The sequence below is a fragment of the Nicotiana sylvestris genome, chromosome 2 (genome assembly GCF_000393655.2).
Source record: "Nicotiana sylvestris chromosome 2, ASM39365v2, whole genome shotgun sequence".
In the NCBI taxonomy this organism is placed as follows: domain Eukaryota; kingdom Viridiplantae; phylum Streptophyta; class Magnoliopsida; order Solanales; family Solanaceae; genus Nicotiana; species Nicotiana sylvestris.
In genome coordinates this window covers 166,092,792-166,108,290 of record NC_091058.1, presented here as the reverse complement: position 1 = coordinate 166,108,290, position 15,499 = coordinate 166,092,792, and the positions used below count along the sequence as shown (strand labels likewise).

Here is a 15,499-nt window from a genome sequence, read left to right as displayed (position 1 = left end):
CAACCAAATATTTTACATGGATAGTGGCTTCTCAAAGCACATGACAAGAAGCAAGAACCAGTTCCTTTCACTTGAGGACCTCAAAGGAGAAAATGTTTTCTTTGGAAATGGAAAAAAAGGGGAAAAAGGCTAACAATATTTACATTGTAGATTTGTCCACACTCTCTGAAAATGAATTCACTTGATTAAGTGTGTTGGATAATGATCCCCTCCTATTGTACAAGAGACTTGAACATGCAGTCTGAGTCAACTTAATAAATTAGTCTCCAAGGACCTGGTGATAGAACTGCCTAACATTAAGTTTAAAGAGGACAAAGTTTGTGAGGCTTATGCAAGGGGGAAGCAGGTAAGATCCTCTTTTAAATGTAAGAAAATGGTAAGCACCACCAGATCGATGGAACTGGTCCATATGGATCTTTGTGGACAAATGAGAACTCTGAGCAGAGGTGACAAGAGATATGTTATGGTGCTTGTTGATGATTACTCTAGATTTACCTGGACATTATTTTTAACATCTAAAGATGAAGCATTTGACATGTTTGCTTCTTTTGTTAGAAAAACTCAAAAACAACTAGGTAATTAACTTGCATCAATTAGATCTGATCATGGAACTGAATTTGAGAATGCTAAGTTTGCTGAATTTTGTGATGTGCATGGCATAGATCATAATTTTTCTGCTCGTAGGACTCCACAACAAAATGGAATAGTTGAAAGAAAGAATAGGACAGTTAAAGATATGGCTAGGACTATGTTTCTTTCTAGTAAACTGCCCTATAGTTTCTGGGCAGAAGCTATAAATACTGCATGCTATATCATCAATAGGTGCATGACTAGACCTCGTGTAGAGAAAACTCCTTATGAGTTACTTAAAGGGAGAAAACCAAATATATCCCATCTTAGGGCATTTGGATGCAAATACTTTATGCAAAATAATGGCAAAGACTCCCTAGGTAAGTATGATCTCAGAAGTGATGAGAGAGTATTCTTGGGATATTTTCACATAGCAAAGCTTATAAAATGTACAATAAAAGAACTATATGTGTAAAAAAAAGGTGTATATTTATTTTTCTTAAACTAACATTCTTTCTGAGAGGCAGAATCAAGATAATTAAGAGATTGGGCTGATGAGCAATTCAAATGGTGAAACCACAGTCCAGCCTGAAGATGCATCAAAGGAAGGAACAAGTGATGCAATGTCCTTCTATCCAGGGCAACATGACAAGGGGAACTGACTAGAGAGTAACTGTCCTCAAACCTCGAGGGAACCTGTCCATGAACCTATTCCTCAGTAACAAAACCAGGAAGGAACATCCAAAGAAATTAACACTCCTATTGCAACGGCCACAAAATTGGACATAGATAAACCTGGTTCATCTGTTGATCAGAAGTTGTATATGGGAATGATTGGTTCACTTTTTTGTCTTACTTCTAGCAGACCTGACATTGTTTTCAGTGTAGGACTTTGTGCTTGATTTCAAGCAAATCCAAAAGAATCTCACTTGACCGATGTCAAGAGAATATTGAGATACTTGAAAGACACCACTGACCTTTGCCTTTGGTATCCAAAATGTAGTAATTTTAACCTAGTGAGATATGCTGACGCTGATTATGGGGGTTTTCTTGTGGATAGGAAGAACACCTCAGGTATGGCACATTTCTTTGGTTCATGTCTTTTGTCATGGGCTACTAAAAAGCAAAATTCAGTTGCCTTATCTACCGTTGAATCTGAGTGTGTTGTTGTTGCTTCACGGTGTGCTAATTTGTTGTGGATCAAACAATAATTATTGGATTTTGGAATTGATGTTGGTTGCATCCCTATTTTTTGTGATAACACTAGTGCCATTAGTATGACAAAGAACCCGATTCATCATAAAAGGACTAAGCACATAGATGTTAGGCATTATTTTTTAGGAATAACTATGAAAAAGGGTTGATCACTGTGGAGTTTTGTGCTACTGACAAGCAAATTGCTGACATCTTCACAAAAACTTTAAATAGAGATCATTTTGAGAGGAACAGGTTGGAATTAGGGATGATTAAGATCACCTAAAAGGACCAGTTCAAGGTTAAACAAAAAAAAATGAAAAACATTGGAAAAAAAGGAAAAATTATTTGGTTAGAAAGTCTGTAAATTGTGTATAATTAGATTAAACATTGCTCAGTCTCATACTTTCAATAGTATACTATTGTGCCATGTATTAAAATGACTCATTAATCTCTAATGATATTTTCTCTATTTTGGCAAATTTAGACTTACACAGGAGAATTACCAGTGAAGAACCTGGTTCATCAAGATAACACGATATGTTTTCTATACTCTGCATAATTTGAAATAATAATATTTGGATCATGAGCAGAGTCCTACCTAAGCCAAAATTTCTTTTGAACTTATCCGTTACAAGTGAACCAGTTTTGCTCAAGACTCCTAACTATATTAATCTACCTAGATTCTTTTAAGTCTGCTACTGAGGGGGAAGTAAGTGGTTCTTCCGAAACTGAACAGGTATTTTCTGATTCTAAAGTTACTCCTGAGATAATTTCTGAAGTTGCTGCAAATTTGGAAAATAGATTTGTACTGGTAGGATTTATAGCATATGTTGAGACGATAGAATCTAGAGAAGTTGGTGGTAAAAATAAAAAGGGAAAAGAAAAAGAGAGCAAGGGCGCTAGGAGTACTGTAGAGGGAAATAGTACAAGAGTGGCTGATTTTTCACCCACTCTTATGAGTTTAACCAAAGACGCAAGTGTAATGGTTGTTTGAGGAGATGAACCTGGTTCATCTGTAGAGGAAACCCTCGCAGATCTGCTGAAGAAATGACTGAAAGCTATAATCCAGCTTCTTGATAGGGTTATCAATGGCACCAAAACTCATACCATTCCCTATGGCCTCATTTCTCACAATTGTTCTCACACATTTCAATATACCTATGAAGAAGTGGTAGGTTAGTACAAGCAATGATCATTTTGGGGTTAATACTCTGCTTGCTTGCAATCATGAAGTCAATGCCACTCCTAAAGAACCTGGTTTATCCAAAAAGGTACTAATGAATAGCAAGGTCAGAGCCTTAGTGCAAGAAAGTGGGGCTAAGGATTCTGAGATTGAAAGGCTGAAGAAAAAGGTTGGTAGAGGTGGAGACTGAGAGAGATGCTCTCAGAATTGAGCTGGCAAGAGAAAATGAGAAGAATGCTGGTATTCTTCAGGATATGCTGAAAACATGTTTATAGTATTACCTCCAAGCCAAAAACAAGCACATGATCCTTACCAGCCTTAAGCCTCCTAGCCTAGTGTAGATTAACTAGGGACCCAGTTCGGGACTTTTTGTTTCTTTTGCTCATGTTTCCAGTATTTTTATTTCTTCTTATGCTTTGTGGTAGAATCTTATCAATCATTAATTGCTCTAAAGTTTGTTTATATTTATTTGATGGTTGAAATTCTTAGCTTGATCTATGATGATTAATCCATGTTTGCATTTGAAGTAGCCCCAGTGGCCACGAGTAAGTTTAAAATATGGTTATCTCACATTTTTATGCAACTTTTAGTTGATTCCAAAAGGGGAAAAATAAATGTTTAGCTTTGAACAAGTGATGTTTATAACCTAATGAACCTGGTACTTGATGATAAGTGATAAAAAGGAAAAATATTTCTAACATTTTGTTGATATTGAGCTGAGTTAAAACACGGCCTAAGCTTATGAAAAACATAGAGGTTGTCATCATCAAAAAGGGGGAATTTGTTGGCCCAAGTGAAGGTTAGTTTTGAAGACTGACAAAGGAACTCAGGCATGAACCAAGTCCATCCCCCAGGTCCATCCCTTAGGTGCACAAAAAGGGGCAAATTCGAGCATGTGGGATGCACGTGAAGGAGATAAGCTTAACTTGGTGTATTTAACATCTCCTGATCGAAAAAGTTGCATAAATAATAAGGAGAAGGACTCCTTACTCAAAGAAAGCACTATCCAAGATAGGGAGAGAGTTAGAAGTTGAGATCAACTAGAACTCTTCCACTAAGGAAGAGTAGCATCATAATTCTAGTCAATCTCTATTTACTAAATCTATAAATATCAGTGTTGTTCTCTTTTACAGGTGTGGCACAAAAATGCAGAAGTTAAACGTGAATTAAGAGTAAAATAGCAAGGCTTTTTGCAAGCAGTTCATGTGTGATTCAAGAGTGCAAACCTGAAGCTACGTGAACCAGATAGAAGAACCAGCTCCAAGCGTCTGCCTTTTATTCTAGTTCAATTGTAGTAGGTATTTTCATAGTGTACCTTTCAGCTTTATCTAGAGTCAATTATAATAGGTACTCAGAGTATTCAAGTTAGAGTTAACTTGAAGTTATCGCAGTAGTTAGAGGTTGTTTGCTACAACGGGATTAGAGTTAGTCCTAGGTTTAAAAAAGAGTTTTTGTAAATGCAGTTTTTGGCTCAGTGATTTTAGTGGAGAGTTTGGGAAAATCCTACTGGAAAGTAGGTCATGTTTTTTTCACCTTTTGAGCCAGGTGTTTTTCACGTAAAATACTTATGTTCTTTAATTTCTGTACTTATTATTCTGCAATAGTCGTAGTTGGAACACATAGAAGAGCCAGATCCTTCTATAATCAGTGCACGTGAAAAATTGGAGATCACACAAATCACCTCCCCCCCTCTTGTGTGATATTGATGTATAAAACAATAGTCCCAAAGCGGAGGGATCAACGGACAAGGGCACATCCTCATCCCCTTCCAAAGGCCTAAGTTTGGTGGTCTTAGGCAAACCTGCAATAACAAAAGGGAAGAGGATTTAGTGTAATAAAAGATAAAAACATGGTATTGGCTATTCAGAAAGAGGCCTTACCATGAGAACGGGCCTCCGATCGACCCTTAAAGAGTCTGTTCCATGTGCGCTCAAAGTACGACATCTAAGTACAAATGCCCTTGTTCCATTCCTTTAGCCAGGGAACTGCATCCGGAAGCTGGGCGACAACTGCACAACCACAAGTATGAATGAGAAGAAAGAAATTGAAGAAAAAGAATTTTGACATTTAAAGAGAGATTGCACTTACGAGACGCATTCCACTTCTTAGGGAATTGCTTGTATTCGGGGGGGGAGGGGGCCAAATGCTCGGTCTTCACTCGAACAAAGCATCCCTGCCAACTTCGGTCTCGGTCTTTGTCGGTTCTCGAAAAGAAGGCCTTGCTGGCCCAGCGAGTAAGCTTGATCAGTCCCCCTTGGAACATTCAGGTATTGTATAATCAAAGTAGGTGGTCGATCATGAACCGACAAGACTTAGTATTGTTCACAAAGTAGCAGAGGACTCTATAGCTATGGATGGATTTGCCCGAGGCACACCTCATACCTCTTGCAAAAATCGAGAACGGTCTACCGGGCCTAATGTGAAGGGGTAAGTATAAACTCTTAAGTACCCCTCCACGTAGGTAGTAACGGCTTCCTCGGGCCCGGGGACTACTACGTCCTTGCCCTCTCAATTACAGTCCTTTCGAACTATGGAAAGAACATCTTCCGTCACTGAAGCGTATGTACCTCAAAACTCCTTTGCCCTGGTCCTGTTTGCATGAGGGCTTCTCGACTTTAAAGTCGTCTACAATTGAGCAGCCCCCTAGGATTAACGCTTGCAAGGGAGGCTCGGGGGCCAATTCGTTAGTAACCACATCGGCGGAAGCCGTTTTGAGGGTTACTGCTTCACAGGCAACCGCCTTAGTACCAGCGGCCGGTTGAGAAGATGAAGAGGTAAATTGTTGAGGGACGATTTTGATGTTTTTTCAATTGTTCACTAAGGGAGATTTCAAAATTTGAAGAAAGAATACAAAATTTTGGAAAAACAAGTTTTGACGATGAAGAACATAGTATGAAGATTTAAAGAAGATCCGGGTAAAAGTCTGGAGATCACTATGAAAATTGAAGAACAAGGATGAAGATATGAAGGTTTAAAAAAGGTTTGATGAAGGCCGGAAAGCTCAAAGGTAATAATTTAGTTGAAAAGTGGAAAAGAACAAATGGAGGAAACTTTTATAGGGAAATAGCCAACACTTCACATTCGGGAGCAACCAGCCGATGAGCGACACATGTCCGAAGTTTTAATGACGTGAATGATGGGACGTTTCGGCTCCCTCGTCGTAACGTACAAATGAAGGAACCGGAGAACATCTGTTGTTTCCCATTGTTTCGGCAAAGCCTGCTCTTTGAGAAACGAGGGGACTATCTATATACGGATAAAACCGAGTCCAGTGAGCACCCCAGTTTTCCGGTGAGGCAAACGGAGCAAGGACGTGATCGTAAGGAATCAGAATCAGAGCAAGGAGCCCCTCGTATCGGGGCTCGAGCAAAACACATGCCCTCGGGGATATCGGGACCACATCCTCTAGGTTCGGTTCGAATTCCAAGACTTCGGAGAGCATTACCAAACAACCACACACGACTAACAAAGGACCGTGATGTATGTGCCTAACCAGATATCACGGCGTGAATCTCGGGTTATATCGACAGAAAATCAGCGATTAACGTAAAGGAAGATTTTTACTTTTCTTAGGATTGTACTTAGGGTAAAACTCTCCTACTATATAAAGGGGAAGATTATTATTTATTAGACACATATCAAGGCATATGCTTCTGTTTCTGAAAGCTATTTAAAGTTCTTGTTCTTGTTCATAAGTTTTATTTCGGAACCGAAGGCAGGTCCGTCTTTAAGCCTTTAACCGAGCCCGGACTCATTCTTCTCATTGCTTAATCTGACGTCATTGATCATTTGTATTGAATTAATGCACATATCTTTAAAACCGCATATAAATTTAATTGTTATCCATTTTTAAGGGTAAACACATATATTCGATGGATAGTCAAAATACACACATTAATTAAGCTGGCGCGCACCCTACTCTTTTAAGAAAATTCTTGTCAAGAAAACATCCATCGAATGTAAGCTCATACATTGTAATAAGATTACACTGCGACATCAAAGAAGAGTAAAGCTTGGAATTCATTTCCCGATCGTATTAAGTACCATAATATTCCATCTTTCTGTTGCAAATTTTATCGTAAAAATCAGATTGCCGAGACAAATTAAAATATCGTTCGTTAACTTAAACAGACTATTTTTTCATTTTCATTAAAGGGGACAAATTAAAGGCAGGGTCGGTTAGGGATGCACTGAAGAGGACCAGCATCAGAAGTTAAAGAAGGAACTTGGGATCCATCAGCAACTAGAAATGACTGTGGTGAAGTATAATTTGGAGTTGGATTTCCTTTTCCTGATGCATTGAAGAAAGCTCCATTCAAGAATTTGTCTTTGGATGACTTCCAATTCCACTGCGCCCACACCATTGGCAAAGCATATTCCCTATGTGTTACCTGTCAAGAATATATAATTTAGTAATTTCAAAAGAATATATAATTTAGTAATTTCAAAAGTTAGGGCAATTGAAGCTATGTGCAAAGGCAAAATCAGGAATTTCGATAATATATATGGAGGTAATTTTTTTATCTATACACTCAGTGGATTTTTTTGCATACACAACATAATATTTTCGATGAAGGGTGTTCAACTGACCAGTTTAAACCTTAGGCATTTACTCCAAAACAAACTCACCTCTTTCATGGTCACGTTGTTGGGGGCGATGAAGTAATTCCCTTCACTAAAAATAGTTGGTTCGGAGCTTCCACTAATGGCATGAAGTCCCCAGGGTTCATAATAATTGTTGGCAATATGAACATATCCATATCGAATCCTGCATCATACATACAAATATTCAGCATAAAATATTACTAATAAAAGATCAATTTACAACACTTAATTATAGAAAAATTAAAAAGGGAAAGAAATTGACAAAATAGTAATTCCGTAGGAATGAGAATCTTCTCTCTCACTCTTTGTCTGATGCATGGGTTTACTTAAAGAGGAAATATCGATTTTGAAAATAAACTCACTTTGGAAATAGAGCAGTACTCCCTCCGTCTCATATTAACAGTCGTAGTTACTAAAAATAGTTGTCTCAAATTATTTATCATTTTAGAAGTTCAACACAACATTGATTTTTTTTTACCCTTAGTAATAATTATTTTTGAAGATGAATATAACACATAAATAGAATAAATATTCAATGAAGAGAGATTGTATCTTATAATATAAATAATGGTAGAATATTTCAATCCCTTTCCTAATTAATATTTCTTAAGGGCATGTAAAAGAGAAACACGACACATAATATGAGACGGAGGGAGTACCTTGGTATTCTATCATTAAGATAAGGACCAAAATGATTAAATGCGATTGTGACATTCATGCTCTTGTCCTGATAAAATCCATCTATACTCCCCAGCGTCATCGCCTGAAATTGCATTGTTATTTAGGGAAGAACGACAACATGTACATTTTTGTAATACGGAAAAAATTAAAATAAGAAAAGAATAAATTAGGAGAGAGAAAGGCACTTACCCAATTATGTTTGAAAAAGATATTGTTTGAGACTGTGATATCATAAGAAGTAAAAAGAATATCAAGGAGACCTTCAGTAGAACGACCAAGAAAACAATGGTCAATCCAAATATTTGAAGAATTACTTATAATAATGGCATTTCCATCAGTACCAGGCCTAAACACAACCTCAGTAGGACTAATTCTAACATTTCCTTATGGAGCTTTCAAACAAATATCAATCTTTACTCCATGAATAATCACATTCTTTATAACATCAATAGTAATACAAGGTCCTAAACCTATTTCAACTTTCGCACCTCTTCCATCTATGGTTTTAAAACTATTAATTATAAGCTCATTTCTTAAATTAATGAGCATATCCTTTTCGAAAATAATCCAAAGTGGTTCGGTTTGAATTACACCATATCGGAGGGTGCCTGGTTTAGGATTTACAGGGTCATCGTCAGTATCATTTACGACGTAAATTGCTCCCCCTTTTCCTCCCAAGGCACCACTTCCAAAGCCTTTAGCACAATCGGCTAAAGCTTGGCGATTGGTAGACCAATTCGGATCTGATCTCCAACATGAATCTATAGGGTTTAGAGTTTTTCCATGCAAAGAAGAAATGGAAAACAATAGAAGACATGAAAACAATAAGAAAGAACTGGGATTTGCCATGGCTTTAGGGAAAAAGAATGAGACTATAACAATTTGGGGCACCATGTTAGCCTTATATACAATCAAGTCTAAGGAGGTTTTAGATGTTGATTTATGCAAATCTATATTGAGGTTTAATTTATGGATGGTGGGATTTATTGTCATAATTATCTTGCATATTCAAGGATGCGTGAGTGAATCCCAGAATCATCTTACATATTCAAAGATAGGTGAATCTTTAATTGGAATTTTTACGCCTCGTAGAAAACCTTAGTACCCTATTTATTTTAAATAAATACCATTTTAAAATATTACATCCTATAGATACCTTTTATGCTTTATAGTCAAATATCTAATTATAGTTACATCCTACATTTAAGGCATCATATATGCTAAATAATATTTTTCTCTCTTCTTTTTAGTCTTTTCTCTCACATAATCACAGTAAAATTGACTAACCACGTTCTCTCTCTTTTTGCATACACTTTACTCTTTCTCCCTCAACCCACGATTCATACATCTTCTCCCACCCAAATTCTCTAGTTCTCCTCCATTATCACTCCATTACAATCGCTTAGGGTAAGTTTAATTCGTTGATTTTGATAGACGAAGAGCAATTGGTTCAACTGTAGCGACTCAATTCTGCTTGGCAGTGGTCGTCGAAGTAGGGTTCACAGCTTTTGCGTAATTCATGGCTTCGTTTGTGGGATTTGCGGGCTGGGGATTGTTTGTAGTTGTTGTAGGAGGTTGGACAGATGTGTTAGGGGGCTGACCAGCCGGAATTAATGGCTGGCCGCCGGCCGGCGAAGCCATAAGGCTGTTTCTCTCTCTAGATTGGCCAAATCGCCTATTTGTATTCAGTTGTATTCGAATGTATATTTCAGCTGTATTCACATGTATTCAGTAGCATTCATTTATATATTTTAGATGTATTAAAAAGTTATGCTTATTCTCTTGTATTCAGTTTTAATCAGTTGTATTTAACTATTTTATTCAGCAGTAGTTAGTTGTATTCAAGTGTTTTATACAATTGTATTCAGTTGTAGTTAGTTATATTCAACTATTTTATTCAGCAGAAGTTAGTTGTATTTTGTTGCATTCAAGAGTTTTATTCAGCTGTATTCAGTTGTATTTTGTTGTATTCAATTGTTTTATTCAGATGAATTAAGTTGTATTTTGTTGTATTCAACTGTATACAGTTCTACTCAACTGTATTATTCATATGTATTTATCTTTATTCAGCTATAATCTTTATTATGTATCTTTCAAATACAGATTAATGAGGGATCGTTTTAGTTCGTTGAGTTAAATTAGGAGAATATCATGTGATTTGATTTCCTTCCGTTTTTAACCAGTTTAACCTTCCAGATTTTGCGCAGATACGTTACTATATTTAACGTTAATGACGCTTGAATACAGTTAAATACATGTCAAACTTAGTTGGAATTCCAGTTTTTACGCCTTTTTTTTGTTGTATTAATGAATACAACAGCTTAAATACATGAAATACATTGTATAAAAACATAAAAGGTATCTATAACACGTAATATAGCAAAGGGTATCTATAAATGGCTAATTAGACCTAAAAGATGGTGCTTTATGAAAAATTCTCAATTTTTAATTATGTGTTCATCCATTTAGGCGAATTGTTTATTTTCTTACTCTAATTAGCACATGATGAACTGTCCTTTTGATTTTTTTTTAATGCTTTTGCAAACCAAAAAAAGGAAAAAAATTTAAAAATCAACTTTCAAATACAATCTACATATATCAGCTAAAAAGGGAAAAGGATAGGGCAAAACAGTTGTTGGTTTAATTGGTGCATGATGAACTACCATTTTGATTTTTCATATTTGTAAACCAAAATGGGATAAAATTTTAAAATCAAGATCCAAATACAATCTACATATAACAGCTAAGAAGGAAAAAAATATAAAGCAAAACAGTTGTTTCTTACATCTTAGTTTGGTCCATAACAGGGGTTGTAAACATACGAAATTTATGGAATTAAAGTCCATAATAAATTCGGATAAATTCCTAAATTCAAAAAATATTAAGTCCAAATATCAAGATTAAATTATTTATGTCCATAATGTGGATTTAAATTAAATTCAAATTCATTGGGCTAGTCCATTGAGTTGAAATTCAAATGATGAGTCCGCTCCATTAGCCTAACGTTCATGCCACGTATTAAATGACATGATATGCCAAGTCAAATCAATGACCAATACAATCATGCATGCCACGTGACTGAGTGAGGTAGCATGCCAAGTCAATCAAAAAATCAATCAAATATCATCCAAGTGACTTGATTCAATCAATTACATGCAATCTTATCACATAACTTTGGTGATAGTTGATCACGTCCAATTCACACTTCAATTAAGAGAAGGCTTCGGCTTCGTCTTCGAATTTGGTCAAATAATAATAGTAAATATTAATGTAATATTATCCGTATTTGTAACGATAAATTAATAATTCAAATTATCAGTTTCATTGACTCTACCCGTCCGTTTTTGTAACGGAAAACGTTTCTTCTGCTCGTTTTAATTTGCGTAAATGGTCATTTATGTTATGGCCGTTTTAAGTAACTGACCTCTGAAGAGTTACAACTCTTCATTTGAACTCAACAAGTTGGGGTTATAAATTGCACTCCATTATCTCAGATTTTTCATACGAATTTCTGACTTTTCCTCCTTTCTTCTGCATTGTTTTAACTACTAAGAATGCAACATTAAGTGTGTTTTGCTACTAATTTTTGTGTTCGCTAAAACACTGGAGTTTGAAGTACCGTTACACCAGTGTGTAATTCGTTCTATCCTGGGAGGAAATAATCCACAACCTTGGGTACTAGGAGGGAATTAAATTCCTTAAGGAAGCACTGTGAATTCAGTGGACTCGGATTAAAGTCTGTTTCTGTTTTTTATTTCTGTTTATACGTTATTTTATATTCTCCAGAATTATTTTTATAAATACAGGATACTAACATGTATCACACATAGAAGTATATATAGATATACATGTGATACATATGTGATACACAAATGATACATATGTGATACACAAATGATACATAGTGTGATACACATATTATTTTTTTCTACTTCGAATTTTCAATTCAAACCACTTCAAAACTGTCAAATCATCTCAAAATTGAGATTTAAATTCCTTAAGATATACCCAATTTATTCTCATAACACTCACTCAAAAGAAAGCAAAAATTTAACCTTTTATTTGCTACAAATAACTAATTGGCTAATATTAGTAATATTTGATGAATTAGTTAGTTTCTGTAATAAGCTACTTATAAATGGACATAGATAAATGTCCGTCTAGTGGTAGCAAATGTGCGTGTTGGGTCGGATTTGGGCGAGTTAAAAATGAATTAAGCAAAAATGGGTTGGGTCTCAAACCGTCCATTTTTATGCCGATCAGAAACGGATTGAATATGGGTTTACCCATATTATGCAAGTGTAATATTTTTTTCAAGTGCAATTTAAAAAATTTCTTTTGCTCATATTATTTAGTGACATAAGTTTAACTGGAATAATATATACTTTTAATCATTAAATTTATTCAAATTTGATTATCACCTTATAAATTTAAGTTACTTTTCAACAAAATATAACAATTTTCATTTTAGGAAGAAAATATGACCAAGATGGCAAGATGCCTGTACACATAAATCTGTGTCCCAAACTTAAAAGTTTAGCCAAAAAATGAAGGAATAACTACATTTTTGAACTATCAGATAATAATCGGAGAATCAACACGAATTTTATGTTGAAAACATTTTGTTGGATAGTGTTAAAGATCACATTTTCGTAAGAGGATACTTAGAAAATATTTATCTCTTTATCACGATTCACTGGAATGCATTAGATCGACTTTTTCTTTAATATTTTCCTCTGTTTCTTCTGATTTTTATTTTGCACTAGTGAATTTTCCCGCGCTTCGCGCGGTTTTAATTGAATTGAATTTATATTTGTTTGAACATACTTGAGATAAACTAGATAATTTTTATCCATAAGCATATATAAGTTGATTACATCACAAATATAATTTTTTATCATCATGAACACTTTAGTCAATTTAACGGACGTCGTGTTCTTACTTGTATTACTGTAAAATAACCGAGTATTGGCTTGGCAATGTTACTAAAGTTCTTAAACTCTTACAATTGGTTTATGTTCATACACTAAATAAAATAGGTTCTCATATATAAAATTTATTTAGCGTAGGTGATAAATAACAGTCATAAAATATGTGTACTTCTTGAATTTCAATCAAATTAATATAAACATTAGAGAAGAGAAAATGAGGAAAAGTATTTAGAGTCTTCTGGATAGAAAGAAAAAGGCAACGTTAAATCCTCTTGCATTTCATTTCGTTTTAATGTTGTTTATATTATTTGTTATAATATAATAATAATATTTATTAATAAATGTATTTAGAGACCATGAGCTTTAATGAGGAGAAAGAAAGTTAAAAATGAAAGAAGAATGATTTTTGGTGTCACATAAGTACTGAGCAAAATGATAAATATCTAATTAATAATCAATTATGGGGAAAGGGGAAAGTTTGAAACGTTAGAAGAATGTTTAAGAAGGTGAAATTTTGAGTTTTTATACGGTATGGTTTAAAAAATATAGTAAAAGTGGGAAATCAAAAAGACTCAAGTCATTATTGAGCTAATTTACCCAATAAAAAAAGAGAAAATGCAACCAAAAAGAAAGAGAAAAAAATTAAATAGGATCATTGGCTAAAGAGAAGTGTCCAGTCGTTATATCTATCTATCTATCTCTCTATATATATATAATTATTTATAGATATTAGTAGTAGTATAGTTATATATTATTGGGCGTTAATGTTGAGAAATTTTTTAACAATATGAAAAAGATAATTGTATTTTCTGGTCTAAAGATGGATAATGTCATCTTTCCTTAAATAATATTTTAATTGACTTAATTAAGGAGAAAATAATGGAAAGAGAAGGTAGAAGGAATAACAGATTTAGATGGAAAAAAAGACGACAGAAAAGAAAAAAAATAGAAGTTAGCTATAACAATAAACAAATAGAAAGAACTACAAAAGGCAAAATATTTACTTTAATTACAGAAATATAATGTAATTAACTATTACATGAAATATCATAAGAGTATTGTGACGACCCGGCCGGTCGTCTTAAGAATTTACGCCTTGATCCCCTATTAATTGCTTTTCCCAAGTTTAATTCTGCTATTTTGATTTGCCGGGATGTTCGGCTTTGAGTTTCAGAGAGTTTTGGGACACTTAGTCCCTAAATAAGAGCTTAAGTGTTGGAAAGTTGACTGTAGTCGGAACAGTGTGAAGACGGTCTCGGAATGAAAATCCGATGGTTTCGTTAGCTCTGTTGGGTAATTTTGGGGTTAGGAGCATGTTCGGATTGTGTTTTGGAGGTTCGTAGCTAATTTAGGCTTGAAATGCCGAAAGTTGAATTTTGTAAGTTTCCGGTTCGATAGTGAGATTTTGATCCAAGGGTCGGAATGGAATTCCGAGAGTTGCAGTAGTTCCGTTATGTTATTTGGGATGTGTGTACAAAATTTCAGGTCATTCGGACGTGTTTTGATAGATTTTTTGATCAAAAGCATATTTTGAGAAAATTTGGAGTTCTTAGGCTTAAATCCATGGTTAATTCGAGATTTCGATGTTGTTTTAGGTGTTTTAAGGATTGGTACAAGTTTGAACAAGGTATTAGGTGATGTTTGTGCTTTTGGTTGAGGTCCCGGGGGCCTCGGGGTGATTTCGGATGGTTAACGGGAAGTTTTAGGAAATGTTACAGTTGCCTTTCTTTGTTGCTTCTGGTATTTTCGCATCTGCGGTTTGGGGACCGCAGATGCGGCGCCGCAGAAGCATCTAATAGGCCGCAGAAGCGGATTTTGGTCTCTTCAGCAGGAACCGCAGATGCAGTTATTTTTCCGCAGAAGCGGTACTGTATCTGCGGATCGGGAGTCGCAGATGCGAAAATTTGCCATTCAAGTGAAAAGTCGCAGATGCGATGTTAGTTCCGCAGAAGCGGGACCGCACCGCAGATGCGAAAATCGCTAGGCAGAACATATAAATAGTTGTCTTCGCGAATTTGAAGGATTCTTTCACCATTTTCATCCGGGTTTGAAGCTTTTGAGAGAGATTCTTGAGGAAAGCAAAGGGAAATCGCTTGGAGGTAACATCCTTGACTTCATAAGTCGTTTTTATGTGATTAAAGACCTAATTAGTGGTGAGAAATTTGGGGAAAATGATTAATTAGGGCTTGAGTTTAAGAGGCCTTTAAACGAGGATTTGAAGGGTCGTTTGGACTCCGATTTCAGCGTTCTTGTTATGTATAGACTCGTGAGAGTTCGAGATTTCTGAAAATATAAATTTCACCCGATTCTGAGACGTGGGCCCAATGGACGT

At 35.3% G+C, this 15,499-nt stretch overlaps 1 pseudogene; it reads right to left on the bottom strand.

Annotated features, from left to right (window-relative positions):
* Nucleotides 1-3,151: 3,151 nt before the first annotated feature.
* On the bottom strand, nucleotides 3,152-9,085 carry LOC104221966 (putative pectate lyase 2; annotated as a pseudogene).
* Between the last annotated feature and the right edge of the window lie 6,414 nt (nucleotides 9,086-15,499).